The following is an 18011-nucleotide window of genomic DNA, read 5'->3' as shown; positions in this document are numbered from 1 at the left end:
GCAGTGTGCGTAAAGAACAGAATAAGCATTACTGGCAAGCTGTTACAAATGTGTAATATAGTGCTTCTGCTATAAAATCTTTAATGCATTACCCTCGCCACACCAGTCTGCTGTTCTGGGTGTGCTTGAAAAATTTCAGCTTGTGCTGCATTATGGATGCTGTGTAAATGCATAGTTGTCAAATTGCTGAGTAAGTACTGAAGGTGGAGGGAGTGGAAAGAAGGCTTGCTTGCAACAAACACCATGCTAAACAGTTGAGCTTTTATAATTTTTAATTAACTTCCTGATCTGTCATATTAGATCAGGATTATGTAGGCGGTGTTCATGACTCGTAGGCAATTCACCCCATTTCAGAGGTGTTTATGCTTAATCTTCCCATTACGTGAGAGACTATACTTGGAACTATCAGAGTGTCCTCATGCCATAAAAGTGCATGGATCATAGATGCACCTGCAGTCAGCTTAAAAGAAAAAAGTGCTACTAAGAAGCTGATTAACCTTGGAAAAAGGCAGGGCTTGGAAGATAAGGTACAGCCCTGACCTGACACTGCACTGTGCTTCAGAGGGCCTGGACCAGCATTTCCATCAGCACAGTGTTGCAGTGCTCCACAGAAGCACAGCTTTGGAATACTGCATGCCTTTGTCTGCCATACCAGATAGACCTGGCCCAAGTCACAGCTCATCCTGGCAAACCATCCCAGCCAGCAGAGTAGGCTGACTGCAGCCCTTTGTTAGCAAAGCACTGGTCATTTCCTAAGCAGCACAGAATGCTGCTGCATGCTTTTAAACATTTTTTTTCCTCACAGCCACCTACATTGAAGGGAAAGGGATATATTTACATAAGTTGAATATGTGGATAAAAGGTAAGTTGATATAAGGATAAAAAGGAATAATTATCAGGACTCACTGTTCAAAATGTACACTTAATGTCAGGGGGAAATAAATTTAAAACTCTACATTTTGTATTCTAGAAATGTCACTCTGCCTTCAGTCCATTTTGCAAGGGTGAAATACTGCTGAAGACACTGAAGTGGTTACTGACTGAAAAATGATGAAAGAGAGGGCAGAAACTGGTGTTTCATGTTTCCCAGAGGCAGAAAGGCATATGCTTTTTGTAAAATAAATGCTATTAAGGGTTTAACACAAACATTGTTCCATATTAGTGGAAATCCATAGCAGAGTGTGATGATTTTAGGCAGTAGACATGGAAAGAAACATGCAAATGATTCTAGAGTTATACAGATTCCACCTGCTGTCTTGTCTGCTGAGACTGTTTTGTTAAATACTTCCAGCTATAATGGAAGCATGAAAGGGTTAATCTTAATACCTGGTCTTGGAAAAATATAGAATGTGACGGGGTTGTACTTCCGGCACAGCATGCTTTGAGGTTAGTTAGAAGTGGGGAGACCTGCTTCTCTCTTTTTAAGGATAATTTCTATTTAACTGTACTGCATTTCTATTCACCTGATTGGTTTCATTCCTATTAAAATTGTAAGGTTGCAGAACACTGTGAAACTAATTGGTCTGATTTTACTGTCTATGTTTAATGAATGCAGTGGTAAATGATTTGTGTAAATAGTTAAAGGAGTATCCTAGGTGCTCTACACTTTTTAAACCTGATTTTATTACTTATGAATAGAACTTTTCAAGTGTATGGGACTTTGGAATTCTTAGCTTTATGGAGAATAATGTGACTGATGAGAAAATGGTTCTTTATTTATTTATTTTAATTTCTCCTTTTTTTTTTTTTTTTCTTCTCAGCAGCAAAAGGCATTCATTAGAATGGTTCTGATCATTTGTAAGAGTACAGAATATGCCCCAGAAAAGCACCTTTCTTGAATATCCATTTTTAGAAAAAATTCAACAATCTTAGAGCAGCTCTCTGGAGGGAGAATGCTCAGTGAAGAAGATGCTTGAAGAGTAGGCTTCCTGACAGTGTAAGACTCGTTGACTCAGTGCAATTCTGCAGGGTTAAGAAGAAATCTCTTATCCCACAAGGGATCTGATACAATTTCTCATCTTGAGTACTTGCAGTTTCTGTCTGAAATCACTGTTTCTTGGTTGAAATATTGTCTTTGCTTTCTTGATGTGACTGTTCTCTCATATAAGAAGCCACTAACTGTATTCATATATCCCCAGCTGAGTTAGATCCATTGAAAATAAACCAGTACAGATTCTCCTCCCCCACCCCCCGCCAGTATTCATTTAGCAGTATTCCATAAGACTTCTTAGTTTGTCCAGTTCTGGTGTACTGCAGAAAATTTGTTTCATCTGCTCTTGGATAGTCACAGCTGGTAGATCATCATCTGAAAGGTTTGGAGCAGGTTGGTGAGGCTTCTCTTTGAAGATCAGGGGCTTAACTTTCTTCATTCTGAGCCAAGTGAAGGAATGTCTTGTCATGCAAATGGAAGACAGGCATCGGTCCACACCACAGTTTATTTCCAGATGTTGACAGTTAATTTTCAGTTTTTCTTTGAACCACAAATATTGAAGTGTGATCACAAGGAAAAAAACCTAAACAATACAACCTTGCAATAGGAGCAAATGACTTTTTTCCACCACTGAATACAAATCTGAAAGGTAGGTGTTTTATGTGAGGAAAAATGTACTTCTTATAAAATGTGAGAGAAGTGCTGTTAGAACTCCAGCTGTGGGGGGATCTATTGCTCCTGTCTGGTGTCTAGGGAAAATGTCTACAGACTGTGGTAAGATTATGATGTCCTCTTGTATATAAGTCCCTTCTAGTATTCTGTTATCAGTAAAGCTACTGTCTTTCCACTTTATTTTTTACCACCTGACATGACAACTAAGTTTCTGTAAGGCAAATGATAAACATTGATATAAATTTATCTATTTCAGTAGAGCTGGACCAATTTGTACTCTCTGGAGGGATGACCTTTGGTACATGGATACATCACATCTTGCAAAATTTTATCACTGGCATTTTGATTCCTTTAACAAATGAGCATCTTGGAGCTGACCTTTTTCATGAAGCAAAATTCCAAGTATCACCATCAGAATATCTCACTCTCTAAAATAATGTATAGGCCAATGAAACAAACAGTGAAGTTATTAAATGTTTGTAAGAGAAAAGGAAGAAAAACCCAAATGTCATATGTCAAAACTGTTTAAAAATAAACAAAAGTTTATAAATATCTTCTGTGTACATCCAGGTATTTTCATCTGAAAGATCTTCTCCCTTACTTTTGATTCTTTAGAAAATCATAGTACATTTTCTGTATCCACACAAGAACTATGGATGTACTATTTATTTACCAGTCTAAATCTCTTCAGATTTTCACTGTGCAAAAAACATGTATTATTTATAATTTATTTCTGTTTTTTATGTATAACTTCTCATTCAGCCATGTATACAGAAATCAAGACAAGCTAGTCAGAATGCTCTCTGAACTACTTTTTCCTAGAGGCTTACCATGGACTTGACATGATGCTAGTAGGCTTCTGATTCTGTATTGTATGTATGTTGAGTTTAAGAACACTCATATCTTTGAAAGGAATTATTAATTTCATTGGATTTTTAATTTGGACCTAGAGGATTTCAGGTGAACTTCACGGGGTTCTTGTTTTTTTTCCCTTTATCACAAGCCATTATGTACAAAATCCAGTTAATTTCAGTGGGGATGAACACAGTGAGTGAGAAGGTGGTTTCACAGGTCATGGTTTTGTGCATATAAAACCGTGGCTATGAACTTCCTGTGCACCTATGGACAGTACAGGCTGTCATCTCAGATACTTTAGAAATACTGAAGTGGATTAGAACCCTTTTTTCCAGCATTTTTCACTGTTGTTTTACCTTTCTCCCACTCATACTTGTTGCCAGGTGTAGTGGGTTCGGTTTGTTACCAGGCGGAAACACCAATTTAGTGTAGTGGTTTGGTCCAAAATACTCATTACTGTTTATCTGCTGTGAGATAAGAATTAGGAGAAATGCAAAGCAGGCACCAAACATGAAAGAATATAAAGAAGTTTATTAACAGACCTAAAAGAGGGAAAAAAAAAATATACCATACCTTCAGAACTCTCCTCCTCCCCTCCCCTTCCTCCCTTCTCCCACGGACAATGTAAAAAGACAACCCTTAAGATGTTCAGTCTGTTTACCACTTCCATAATAACCTTGTTCAGTCCATTTAGAAAGAGAAGTCTCTTCTTGCCCATGCTATGAAAACATTATCACAACGAGACAGCCGCCCACTTCCAAATATTGTTCAGTCCATTTAGGAAGAGGAGTCTCTCTGCCTGCGTGTGAGTCCTTTCCCCCGACTTGCAGCTTTTCCCGCAACTGCTTTCGAGGGTCCACTCTTGAAGTTTTTTGGGGTACAATTTTAAGGTTGAGCCGTTCAGAAACAAAAGTTCTCTTCACCCATCTCTGGGAGCATTTCATCTCTAAGAACAGAGGCCCTCCTCCTTCCCTGGGAGCAAAGGGTCTTCCTCATCTTCATCTCTAGGACTATCTCTGGGAGCATCTCTAGGAACTGAGGTTTTCTCCTTTCCCATTTGGAGCAAAAGTCCTCATCTGGTCCATCTCTCCCTGTTCAAACTTCTCATGAAATTACAGCTGCGTCAGCATCTGCCTATCTCAGCGCAGGTGCTTTTGCTCACGAGTTGAGCACTCCACCCCCCATATCTTCATGAAATTACAACGGGATACTCTGATATATCATAGCTTCACAACAGAATTTCAGCTTTAAGCATCTCCTCTCTCTCTTCCCTCATGTTTTCAGCTCTTCACAGCACTAAAAGGGTTAATCTCACCTCGGCCTTGCAGCTGTTGGTCACCTGGCCTCTGCCGGACAGCGGTGCCGCTTTTGCTGAAATCTTGGCCGCAGTGGGGGGGGGGGGGGTCCGAGCCGCTCTGGCTGCCCACAGCCCTGCTGGGGGGGTCATCCTGGAGCCGTGGCCCAAGCAGGGCCTGGCCGGGCCCACTGGCCCCCACATGGGCCCTGCAGCCACCTGTCCCAGCTCCGGAAACGAGAGAGAGCTTGGGGGGGAATTTGTCTATTCTTAAGTGTGGATCACAGAGGTGATCACAACTTTAAGTGGCTTAAAGAATTGTCCATATTCAAACTGGCCAACTGATAGGTTCTGTCAGGTCACAGAGGAAGCTGTAAGCACCCCTTAGCAAGGACATCCCTTCCGGGACTATGCTTGCTAACCTATGACACCAGGAAAAAATCCCTTTTGTAGAATCATTGAATTATTAAGTTTGGAAGAAACCTCTAGGATCAGCAGACCCACAACTAACCCAGAACCACCATATGGAGGTGAATGATTCAGAGGTCACAAAATGGATTTCTCCAGGTGTTAGGTACTGTTCATCCAAAGAAAGATGTAAAAATTTCCCGACAATATCAACATTGTTACTATAAGTGGGACCAGGACTTCATTCAAAGAGACAAACGTACAGATTGACCTGCTGATAAGCACCATTTATGCTCCTAGTTCCCACTCCTATATAAGTCAATCTGGCCTAAAAAGTTATCAGTAAGACTGCTCAATTCTTGGGAACAGAACAAAATAAGTGTGTCTTTTTGCAAGACAATAACAGCTGTTACATGACTCAGCAATGAGATTCACTCTGGATCAACTTATTCCTAGTTATGACTCTTTAATACAAAACTGCATTTTCAGTGGTCATTCAAACATATGACATTTTCAGTGCAGAACAAAGCTGATTCCTTTATGTGTTACAAAGGAGAAAGTATAAAATGTCGAAAAAGTCAGTTGGTGCTCTTCCTACATACTCCTTCTGCCAGAGTTTGAATATTAATTTATCGGTGAATATCTCATGTGCAACAAGGTGAGCTCATTACCTCTCTCTGACTGACCTGTCTGGTACAAGACGGAATAAAAGTGTGAATGATTGAAACAATCCATCTGATTTGCTGAGATATACAGGCAACTTTGACAAAGGAGATATAATCTGTATTTGAGCCTGTACATCATAAACTGCTATCACATTTATGGAAGAACATGAAATATTTGATTTCACTGATTTAAGTAACTTTATTTTATTAGTTAAGGTGGAAGATTCACGTATTGCTGTGTGAGAGGTTAACATTCAGGACAGGGCTGGGAGACAACAGCTCCATACATTACTATGCAGTAAGAGCAAGGACTCCAAAACCAAGCCATGAGGGATTAAATGTAATTCTGAATCAAAAAGACACAATTCATTTAAAAATTCTGTTTGCTAAAATTATAAGAATATATGTACAGCAAAGGACACCTATTACCCATTCTCCTCTGCTCTCTGTAATAACCTTTATCATAAGACCTGAGGACCCCATTATATTTGGGACTTTTATCATGGAAAAAGAAAAAAATAATCCATTAATAAGCATGTAGTTTTTCCTTCTCTTTACTGGATGCCAGCTTTATAATTCATTGTGTTGCACAGAGCAAACTCTAACTACTTCAGTTGGGCTGGTCTGAAGGCACTGGTTGGGGATCGAGAAAAATGGTCTCCACATTCCCAGGCATGCCTGCTCCTGTCACTGGGCCCATGCAAAGAGGAAGCGTATTGGACCTTTCATCTAAACTTGCACAGCCTGTGTGTTCTGGGACCAGAATGACAAAACAAAGTCCATAAGCAGCCCACTATATGTTCGGTGTGTGTGGGTGCAGTCTGTGGTGTTGCACTTTGCCTGTGTGCAAAGGGAAAGGTGCATAAATCAGTGCAATGGGCACTGCATGAATCCTGGGTGTAAATCAGTGATCTCAGAATCACAGGATTTTTTAGATTGGAAAAGACCTCAGCTATGGCTGAGGGATGATCATGAAAGATAATAGAGACCCTCAACTCACTTTTGGGCCAGGGAGGTTTCAGGATTGTTTATAATCTCATTTTGATGTCTTTCTGCTTTTGCTGAGTATCACAGGGATGCTAATTACGCAGATGGAAAGGAAATATAACCCTGGATTAGGCCCCGCCTGTCTTTTCTTGGTTTTTCCTCTAACAGTATTAGCTCCTTTGGAGGCAGCAACAAGAATGTAAATGTGGGATAGATTGTCTCGAAATAAATTTGAAATTTATGAAATCTGGTGATTGAGTTGGTGCGAGAGAATTATATATGCTGAGACAATACACTTTTGATATTCTTGTGTTTTGTGATCATTTTCCTCCCTTGGAATTCCAGATCATTTTTAATACAGCTTCATTGCATGGTTAGATAATTTATTTGCTTATGTTTAGTTCTTCTGGTCTATCATGTCTTTATTCAGAATTTTAAAGCAGGCATGCTGATTGACTTGATGGGTAGCCATACCCAAAGGAAGACATACTTAATTCTGAGGAAATTTCAGATCTAGTACTTGTGCAAAGTCCACATGGTCTGCTGAACTGAGTTTGTCAATGTCTGATTATACAGGAATGCCATCTTAGCCCTGCCAGCCTCTTAAGCAGTTTAATCTTTGGAAAAGCATCTCTACTTCCTCTAGTCACTCAGAGTTTGTGAACACTTCCTAATTATTTCAGGATCTTTTGGTGTAAGAATTACTATGGCCATAAGTAACAGAATCAGACTCTGGGATTTATTTATTTTCCTATTTTGTATGTGATTAAATAATCAGTAAGAGCTCTGATGGTCTTTTCTAGTATTGTGTAATGTCTCATTTTCTGAGTTTACACAACACTGATAATAAAGATGACAGAGAATCCAAGTTTCTTCCTCAGCAAAGAGACTGTTTGTTATGGTCATAATTTCAGAATTATTAAAAGAAGATTCATCTAAATCTAATAGAAAAAATAGCTGTTGTGAGTATAAACTCTTAAATAGTTACAGCACCACTGATTTCTCATTGTTGGGCATAGTACAGTCTTCTGTAATTTTAGAGGCAACATACTAACTGTGGGTTTTATGTCTGCATTATTAAGAAAAAGATGTATCTTAATGCACACTGGGAACACAGAAAGGGGTTCTTTATCATTCATCTGTTATTTCCCTTGTCTTTTACTTATTAGCAGTAACAACCATTGAAAATGGGATCTTCAACACATGTGAGTGGTTGCTTCTGGTCCCCTGAACAGGGGCTGGATACAAGGTCTATGGCTTTAAGGAGAACAAGAGAGCATCATGCTTCATTTTGAGATAACCTGGCAATAGATCAGCTACAAATAGTTTTACGTTGGTTGATCTTCTCTTTAAAATGAAGACCAACTTTAATGAAGAAAAAGAAAAACTATAAGCCAGTGATAGTAAGCAGGGATTTTGGTTTTGTATGTGAGGAGTTGAGGTTATTCCCAGCTATCAGATACCTCTCTTGCATTTTTGCAAATAACACTGAAACAAAATGTAAAGCAAGAAACAACAAAAAACAACAAAAAGTAAGCCCTTAGTGTACATATTGATTTAACTCAATTTAACACAGACAGGTCTACATTATTTTGAGATTTATATATCAATTTTCTTTAATTGTTCATACCAGAATAAAGTAGTTAATGAACCATGACCAGTCTTGTAGCTAGGAAGTGGAAGGGGAAAGAAAAGGGAGGGGAAGCGGAAAGGAAGACACTGTGGTAACAGGGAGAATGTACTGACTCAAATGCCCTTTCTATAAAAGCCCTCTCTCTGATGTGACTTACAAAGAGTTAGCTGCCACAAAGATACTCCTTGTTATCTTTCCTTGGTAATGAGAAACATTCAAAGAAAAAGACTTTCCTGGAAACACTTGCTTCAGGTACTTTCCTTTTCTCTTACATCAAGAAACATCAAATTTAAATGTGATCCCACTTGGCAGCAATGAAGTTGAAGGGCAAGCTTCTGTCAGGTAAAAGGAGGACATTTAGAGTGATATGGATCAGGCCAAAACCAGCTGTTTAATTTCTATCTGTCAGTGATAGCTTCATCTGAATTAACTTTCTTGTCTTTCTTGTCTGGCTTTCTGTCTTTGCTGCTAGGAGGTACACTGGGATGCTGACACTTGGGATAAGGGCTCATTTCCTTGAGTGTCTGAGCACATCACAGATATTCTCATGGTGTTCTGGTTTGAGTAAAGCTCCTGTGAAATTAATATCACTTTACTTTTACCCTTTCCTGCTTCTTTTCTGGTGGTGATTTCAAGTGGTTTCTGTCTAATTTCTTACAGAAGCATAAAATAGTGGCCTTGTAATATCTTTGAAGATTTTGTTTTTGCTTTGTTTTCTTTGTCGTAAAAATGTGCATTTTGCTGTTGTGCTGTTTCACACTACTTTCAGTGCCTTAGCATCTGTGACACTATGAGACTTCCCTCTGCAATTCCAGAGCACACCTTTTTACTTCGCAGTCTTTAATCTACACACCCACAGGACTCCTGGCTGTGCTTTCAACCGGTTGCCCAGCTGCTCTCTTCCCTGGGCTTTGCTCCTCTGAACCTTGCTGGCTCTTGTTTCTTGTGGATAGTGATTGCCACTGATGTTTAAATCATCTCACTCTTTCTCTGCCTTTTTATCTTTTTTTCTTTCAGGATTGTGATTCATAATTGTAGACTAAAATTCCTTTACCCTTTGCCTCATAGCTTTTAGCTTATAAATTCATATTAGAAAATATGGTGCCTAGTTGGTGGCAAATGGATCATATCAGTTTCCAATAAACATTATCTAATAGTTAGATGCCTACCTCACTACCTCTAGGGTAGACTATTTAATAATGATAATAGCAGCAGTAGTAGTGCCATACACAGAAACTACCAGCTGGGGTGTTATGTTAGTCTCAATGAAAACTGTAATCGTACTAAGAAGGAATGAACGAAGGTTAATTTTCATCATTTTCCCTCTTCTCACCACCTCCTCTACTGGAGAGGAGGATGCTTTTCACAGGATGCCACTGCTGGTTTCTAGGCAGTGGGCCATTGTGTAGAAATCTTGTTTTTTCTGTACTTTTCTTTTCTGTTCTGTGTTTGTTTTCTGTTGTTGTTTTGTGTTTTCTAACCCTTGAGGTAACTTTGAAGTTGATGTATGCACTCCCCTAATCTAGCATTTCATCTTTCATCGTGCAACAGCTGGTAAATCTGTGGAGAGTGGGAGTTCATCTGCACAAGTTACTGCTTGTTTAGTCAGTTTGTTGCTCTTACAAAAGCATCATATCAAATTAAAGAAAATGGCCCTTCTAATGTTTTCTACTTGGAATATCATTAAAATGATGTTCTGCTAATATTAAGTCAACTCTTAGAAGTCTCTTCAAGGCCGCAAAACCTCTGCAGACAAGCTTCAGATTAAATAATCTTTCAAATTAAAAAAAACCTTCTTTGCAATTTTTGATCTTGGAATTACTGCAAATAATTGGTTTTCTTTACATGAGAAAGAATATTGACAACTAAAATGTACTTTACATACAAACCATTTTTGATAGGTACACACCTGAAAAAGAAGTGTACAAAACAGCTGTAAAAGATACACTGGGTTATAATTTTCATTTTGACCTTGAAAGAGTTTGAAGTGACACTAGGTGAGGCCTCTGGCAGAAGGGTGTTGTCAATTTTCACAGTAGCACTTGAACACATGGTGACCCCCATCAGCCAGGTAGAGTGGCAGAAATGAATGCCTGCTCCATCTTCATCTCCAGACATCAGCAGCTGCAGGCAGGTGTTAGTCCATTCTGCTGATGGGTTTGGTCTGAATTAACACAGCAATCGAGGGGTAAGCCCAGAGGGCAAAAGGCAGAGCCCCAAAGGGACTTGCCTTCCCATGGGATTCTGCTGCATCTGGAGACACTAGGGATGGAGACCAAAATGTTGTGACAAAAGGGCACTGGGTTTAGAGGTCTTTCAGTTCCTCAACCTGAATCTGCTTTTCCCCTATTTGCCCTAAAAATGTGATGCTAAAATCTCATCCTGTTTTCCACTCACTAGCAAGAAAGTGGTCTGTCAGATCTAATTTCATGTTTGCTGTGGGTGACTGTTAAGTGGCTTTTTGTTATCTTAATTTTGTTTTTTTGTTGGTGCAAATAATACAAAGACCTCTTATTGTCAAGAAGAGATTTCATTTGTTGATTTAAAGAGAAAACTGTGCTGTCTGTCATATTTTTCCTTACCTTAAATTAGCTGTTTCAATAAAATTGTCAACTGAAAAGAATCCAGTAATACAAGAGCAGAAAATGAGTGTTACTCTGTTACAGTAATGGCTATTACTGTTACAAATTTATTGGTCTGGAATACAATAAGAGCCACAATGGATTGCTTAAAATCATCCAAAGAACTGTTAATGCATTAAAATATGAATATTTTATGCAGGTCATTAACCTTGATAATTTACCTTAAAATAACTTTCAACTGGCTTGATTTTGATTAGTTTCTAATGGAGCTTGAATCATCTAGATGTTAATCTTCCCTGTGTGGCTGCCAGGTTGTTGAGGTATTATCAGATTGATAATTATTCTTTCATCACTCTTATAAACTTGAGACATGCTCAAAGGAAAGAATAATTGTGCCCTTGCCACATTTTTCCCTAGGGTTCTTTCTTAGTACTGCTTTTAAAAATACCCAGGACAGGAAAGTCTGTGATGTCCCCAGGCAATCTATCTTGGAGGTTGTGCATCCCTGAGAACAGGGAAGTTTTCCAAATTTCTAACGTTTCTGCCATGATATTGAATTGTTTTCCTCTTATACTGTGCAAAATCAATATGGAAAGCATCCCTTCCCTTCCCCTTCCCTTCCCCTTCCCTTCCCTGACAATCCAAGCCAGTCCTACAAGGTGGTAATTTATGTTTTGGGAATTGAGTAACAGAGGACAGAGGGGATTAGCCTTAGCAGATATTGGGAGAAAGGAAAATATGTTGGATGGGAGACTTGCAGTCCTGTACAGAAACCTCCTCCAAGTTTTTTTGATTTTCATGTTGTCTGCTACTTTTATGATAGGAAAATGTGGGTTAAAATAAAGTTATCAACTGTCATTTTTTAGTAAAGAGAACATGGAAAATTCAGTGCTATGAAGAAAGTTTTAAACACAGGGGTTGAGTTACGGATATTGTTAGCAAGGACATGATTCCAGTTTAAAGGATAAGAATGTCCTGAATTAGACAAAAAAAAAAGAGAAAGGTGGAGGAAGCCAGGATAGAGACACTGATAAAGTGACGTCTGACTGACAAAACAGCACCAGTCATCACAGATAATCTTGTGCTGGAGATGAGTCAGGCTGTGAGGAAAGTTTTTTGACACATTTTGTCCCTGCATGTGTTTCTTTCTACAGGACTGGAATGTTTAAAATATTAAATTAGGTGTGCGATAGTAAAATGTACAATGTGTTTGTTTAAAAGAGGGAACAGTAAGTAGAGAATAATATAAGACATATATTTAGAAAACGGATTTGGATATGAAGTTTTTGGTTAGCAAGAACTTGGCATACCTCTTCATGAAATGATAAATTATTATAACTGATATCAAAAAATTATATTCAGAAAGTACTAGGTATTTTGTTTCATTCCAGAAGCTCCTAAACCCCTCACTGCCTATATAGCATGTTATGTAATTCTCAAAGAACATGGACAAATCCATTTTCCCACCAAGACTTCAGAAGCAGAAAAGAAGGAAGGAGAAATAAAAATTTTAAGCTATTTCTTTTCAAGTATTTCCATTTGATTATCATGAACTGGATTGATGCATTAGAAGAATTCATTTGCTAGTTGCACAGCTAGGCTGCACTGGAACTGAAAAATTCAGTCCAGGGATTTTGGATGCCAAAACAGTGAGTTAATTCTATCTCACTTTTAGCCTTCAAGAAGATTTTGTCCTTCAGCATTATCTCACTGTCACAAGGTTAAGAAAAAGTTGCGTTTTTTTAGCAAGGCCTCAGAAGCTAGCTCTGTAGGCTATATTTCACAGTAGTCATTTCTCTTAACCAGCTTCAGTCTAGGAAGCTATTTTTGATTAATTTCTTGTATATTACTCCTTTCTGCAGAAACCTCTCTTTCACCCCCAGGATGTCTTTTCAGGGCTCCACACCATAGTTACCTTTTTCTCCACCATTTTGTTTGGTGAAGGACAGTGTACCCAGCTGACACTAGGTGGTATTGGAGTTCTTTTGTTCTCATGAGTGCTTTGAAATATATTGCTATCATGACGTCTCATTCATGTATATCCAATTTAAGAATAGAGTATGACCTAAAATTATTTATCATCTTTCTTTGAAGAATACAGTTTTACTCAGTCTAAAATAGTTTGCCAATTCTTTCGCCATGCAACAGCCTCCTTGAACACTCAACAAACAGCTCTATGACCCTGACAGTCATTTCAGATATGTGAGCATTGTTAGGATAACAATGAAGACAGAGAAGAAAAGGATGAAAGATTAAATGGAGAGAATGCAACATTTGAATTTGGCTGTACTTTTAAGTTAATGAGGGGGAAGAGCTACTGAAGCATAAAAGAATAATTAAAAAATTGTTGCTGCTTGATAGGTGTATTCTCTCTATGTTTTCTACAGGTGGCTTCAGAAATATTTACTCCAACTGTTGTTTGAAGGATAAAATACAGGATCAAGCAGGGAAATCATAGGCTAAACATTCAGAAAGCTGCCTTTGCTCTTGGTTTTGTTTGCCAAGATGCATGGTAAAATGAGATCTTTGTGAGCCTGTTGTTGGATATTTGGTTTTGATGAAGAAGCAGGTGATCATGACTTACATCAAGAATTGAACATTGTGGGTTACTTCAGTAGGCTATCATGACAAAACTTCAACATGACTGGCATTCTCATTGTGCTTGAGAGCGATAGGTGGGTGGCATCCTGGAGCAACTGTTCTTTGTGCTGTTAACATGATACCTTCTAATTGATATATCACTTCTTTCTCCAAAAGCAATCCAACAAAATATATGAATTAATAAAAACCTGTTCAGAAGTAGCTGTTATTTTAGAGATCTTTGATTTCCTCTACACAGTGACATCTAAACATCGTGTTCCATCTTAACTACTCCTCTTTCTTCAAGCATCCAAAATATCTGAAAAGCAGAAGAAAAAAATGTGTGCAAGGTATTTTAAGTTACAGGTTCAGTTTCATGTTTATAAAATGTGATACACAATAGAGGGAAAAGATATTTTATAGTTCTGAATATCATTCCTAAAGCCTAAGACCTTCCCCATTACCATCACAGTGATTAGATTTTCTGTGTTAAACTTTCTTTTATTGATTTGTAGCACACTGATTTGCATTACAAAGTGTGGTGATGAAACTAGAGAAGTAATACTGAAGGGTCCAGCATTCTGTATAGAAATACAGTGAAAAAATGTTGGAAATTTGCTAAGCATGCATTCTTATTCCATGTCCTCTGTATATCACATCATTTTGTCAATGAAGTTATATTTCCTGTACATAAATTTTCAAGTTTGTCATGAACAGACAATTTTCATGCCCATAAATCTGTCTTGCTTGCAGAGATTCTTATGGAGTATTTCTTTTTTCCCTTTTCAACTTCTTTCAATTTTTTTCCAATCTGAACTGAGACACAATTTGATTAAATCTCCTTCCTCCTTTGGCTTTTTGAAAAATTTCCATATCTTACCATGGACACAGGTAATGACATAGACTAGTCTTCTGCTAATGCTCTTGGGAAAAATCCTTTTCCTTAAAATGTTGCTTAACTAAGACATTTTACTAAGATTTGACACAAAAAATCAGTGAATGAGTGACCCTACAAATATGAGATTATGTGCTCAGTTTGAAGAAAATTACCTATTATCTCCACAACCCCCCAAAGCTATTTCTACATCTACTCTTCTCACTAGTTTAAAGCCTTTTTAAAAATTTTTTTCCAACAAAAAACTCCATCTTCCCTGTTTTTCAGTAAGAATCGCCTTTCACTGAAGTTTTTCACTCTTTGGTTTCTTTGGCAAGTCCCTGTTATAAAATCCAAGTTATAACAGGATTATTCACCTATCCCTCCGTGGAAACCTTTGCATGGGACCAACCTTTCCATTCTGGTTCTTTAACACATTGTTTAATCTGTAAGGAAAAATAGATTGGTTTACATCTCTCCATTTGGCCTGAGAGTTTCTTGAAATATGGATTTTCTATTTTGTGTCTACCTATAAGAAAGGCTTTCTTCTTTCAGTATGAGAAATGTAGAGTAATGATAATAATCTAGACTTCTTCTGAAGTGCCACTGTGCAACTGCAATTGATTTGTGGTCCGAAATCCACCCTTTTACAGAGAAAATGATTAAGATTTTCCTATTGTAACTCTGGATACCTCCATAGCCTCATTATTTAAAGCTGTTTTCAAAAGTCTGAGTTATTGCATCTCCAAAACATGAAACAGCCATGTGTATCTTGCTGGGACTCTGACTGATTGCAGCAGCAGACCTAGAGGACAGAGGATGTCTGCAGCTTGATCTGAACATTAGAAATGGAATATTTTTTTGGGAACTGTAAAATTGGAGCACCATACCAATATATTTTGTGGAAATTCCTAGACACATGTTATAAGAAGTCATCAAGAATTCACTTGATAAATCAGGAGAGGAGAGGATTCCGAGGGGTGAGAGGGGTGTAAGCATTCATATGCCTCCTTATGTTTGCATTGGCTATTTTTGCATTGTACAAGATAAGTTAATTTATGTGTAAATAAACAGTGTCACGACATTGAAAGTAAGCAGGCATAAGTGAATCATTTTGAAAAACAGATTTAACAAATTCTGCAAGATGTATCAGTGATGAGCTCCCCCCAAGTTTCTTGTAAAGTACCCTTCCTTTAACTTGAAGACCTATTAACATGACCTTAATATTTTTCAGCCATGTGAGTTTCTTTTCTGTTTTATTAATGGCATTCATAAAAGCTCATGATTCATATGTTACAAAATTTTTGTGTCTTTTACTCAAAGAAATTATCTAGTCCATGGCTGCTTTTTTCCTCGATTTAATTATCTTAGGGTAAAATTGTTGAATGAAGAGACACAAGGCTCAACAGTTTATAATTCACATATTCTTCTTTGCAAAGATATCTTCCAGTGAAAATTAAAATGTCTTCTCATGTCAAAATCTGCTTTTAGATTTATATAAAATGTGGAAATAGAAGATGCATGTCTCTTTTGTGTTTGCACTCTCATATGCTAGTTACTCTTTTTTTTGCCCTTCAGATAAAAGTCATGAAACAAGTTCTTGTACTAGTATAAGTACTATTCATAGCCCAAATTCATTCCAAAGGATTTTCTTCATTCCAAGAGGACAAAGCAAGGAAATGGAAATATAAGTTGGAAGGAAATGTGGAGAAGGCTTAAAATAGGAGGTGGATTTGTGAGATTTTTAGAGAACAAATGTCTACACAAGTCTTTACAGAATTAAGGACCCCTTATAGTGATTTGTGTGATTTTCACAGTCTCTCACTATTATTTTCTGTCTTACATATTTATGATGCTAGAAGACCAGAGTGACCAAGCAATTTAAAAAGTATGAGGTCTGCCCAGGAGTGACTTTTCAGATACATATTACCCTGAAGCTTCACTTATTATACCCTTTAACCTTTAATTGGTTATGTAGGAAGGGCTTTGTTTGACATAGATGAGATTTTTAGTGCTCTGAGATTTATCTCTAATCTTTTACAAAGGAAATATGCTGATACTTTTAGAGAAAACAGAAATTTTCCTCCTGTCACACTCCAGAACCTGAGTACACTCACAGCTGCAAGCATGCTTCCAGAACAGCCCCACAAGCTATTTTCCAGTCTGAAATGAGAGAAGAAGGATTTGGGGCCCCACAATTTGATACTTAGACACTGGTGTTTTTTCAGCATTGATAACAGATGAATACCTATTCTGAATCAAGAGCTGTCTAAGTGTGGTACTGTTTACACATATAATTTGCTAAAATGGGTTTTCTTTTCATCTGGACTACATACTGGTGTTTTCCTATCTCATGGTCAAATAATTTTAACATAAATTTTATATTTTATTTATATTTATATTTATTTTATATTTTATTTATATTTAACATATATTTTTCTAGGCTATGATCTTTTTTTTCCTGTAAAAGACATTTGTGTTATATCCTACTGTAATTTAAAATTTTGTTATATTTCAGTAACACCAAGGATAAAAATGTCAAGTCAAAACTGCTGTGTTGCTGATTTTCCTTGGAAAACTGCAAGGATTCTAACTACAACCAGTGGAATCTCAAGTAATAAGCCATTTTCCCTTTTTTTTTTCCCACGGAAAGATGCAATGTCAAAAATGAGAATTTGGAACTTTACACAGCTCTTAGAGGAGGTTTATTTCAGTGTCTTTTCTCTCATGGGTAAAGACTTATAAAATTTTGAATTTTTATTTCTTAGAAACATGAAATAAAATTTAATTCCTATCCTGAGTCTGTGTGTCTGTACTTTGCCCTGACCAGAGTGCTTGAAAGATAAATGTGTGTGCTTTGAAAGTTGTTACTAAAATCTAAGAGTAAAAGATGGTAAAGTTTTTTAAAGAAAATTAGGAACTAGACATTTTAAAACATTTTCTTTTTATGCTTTACTTTATAAATAGGTATAAAATTTTGCAGGTTTAGAACTTTTTCATCTTGTTGTATTTTTATGTCAGACTCTGTCAAATGCAGATGAATATATTGCTTTTCTGTGTGAGTCCTGCCAGTACACATGTTTTGAAGAATGTCTGTACAGCTCAAGAATAGGAAACATTGCCTGAGGTAGCACATTTCAATGTGCATTTCCTGGAGCCTGAAAAATCCATCATGGGATTTTTATTTGGTATTAACTCATTTTGTCAGAAACATAAAATTTATATGTATCTGTAGGTGTCTGTGGAGTGCCTAAAAATATTTTAAAAATTACATATTTCTGTATCCAAACTTGAGTATGGAAAGTTTTTTGTTACCCTCCGCTTTTAATAATTCAATTTTAGACGCAATTTTCATTCACTGGAAATTATATGTTTGCAATAAGAAAAGCATGATGTTGACACTGGTAGATACTTTTCAATTTTAAGTGTTGTGAAAAGGGTTTTGGGAACCCCTCTCTTTGGTCAACTTTTCTGTCCAGAAACCCAAGTATTCTTTTTCCCAATATACATACTCATCATGGAGAACCAGAG

The 18011-nt window shown here is 37.3% G+C and overlaps 1 long non-coding RNA gene across 1 annotated transcript; it reads left to right on the top strand.

Moving 5' to 3' along the window:
• The first annotated feature begins 637 nt into the window (after nt 1-637).
• Nucleotides 638-17242, top strand: LOC125320394. The gene is made up of 3 exons (XR_007201098.1): nt 638-862; nt 16059-16207; nt 16999-17242. It is a non-coding gene; the product is annotated as an uncharacterized LOC125320394 (long non-coding RNA).
• The last annotated feature ends 769 nt before the right edge of the window (nt 17243-18011 follow it).

Source organism: Corvus hawaiiensis, chromosome Z (assembly GCF_020740725.1).
Source record: "Corvus hawaiiensis isolate bCorHaw1 chromosome Z, bCorHaw1.pri.cur, whole genome shotgun sequence".
NCBI classification, from domain to species: Eukaryota; Metazoa; Chordata; class Aves; order Passeriformes; family Corvidae; genus Corvus; species Corvus hawaiiensis.
The sequence above is the reverse complement of the archived record's forward strand: the minus strand, read 5'-3'. Positions and strand labels throughout refer to the sequence as shown.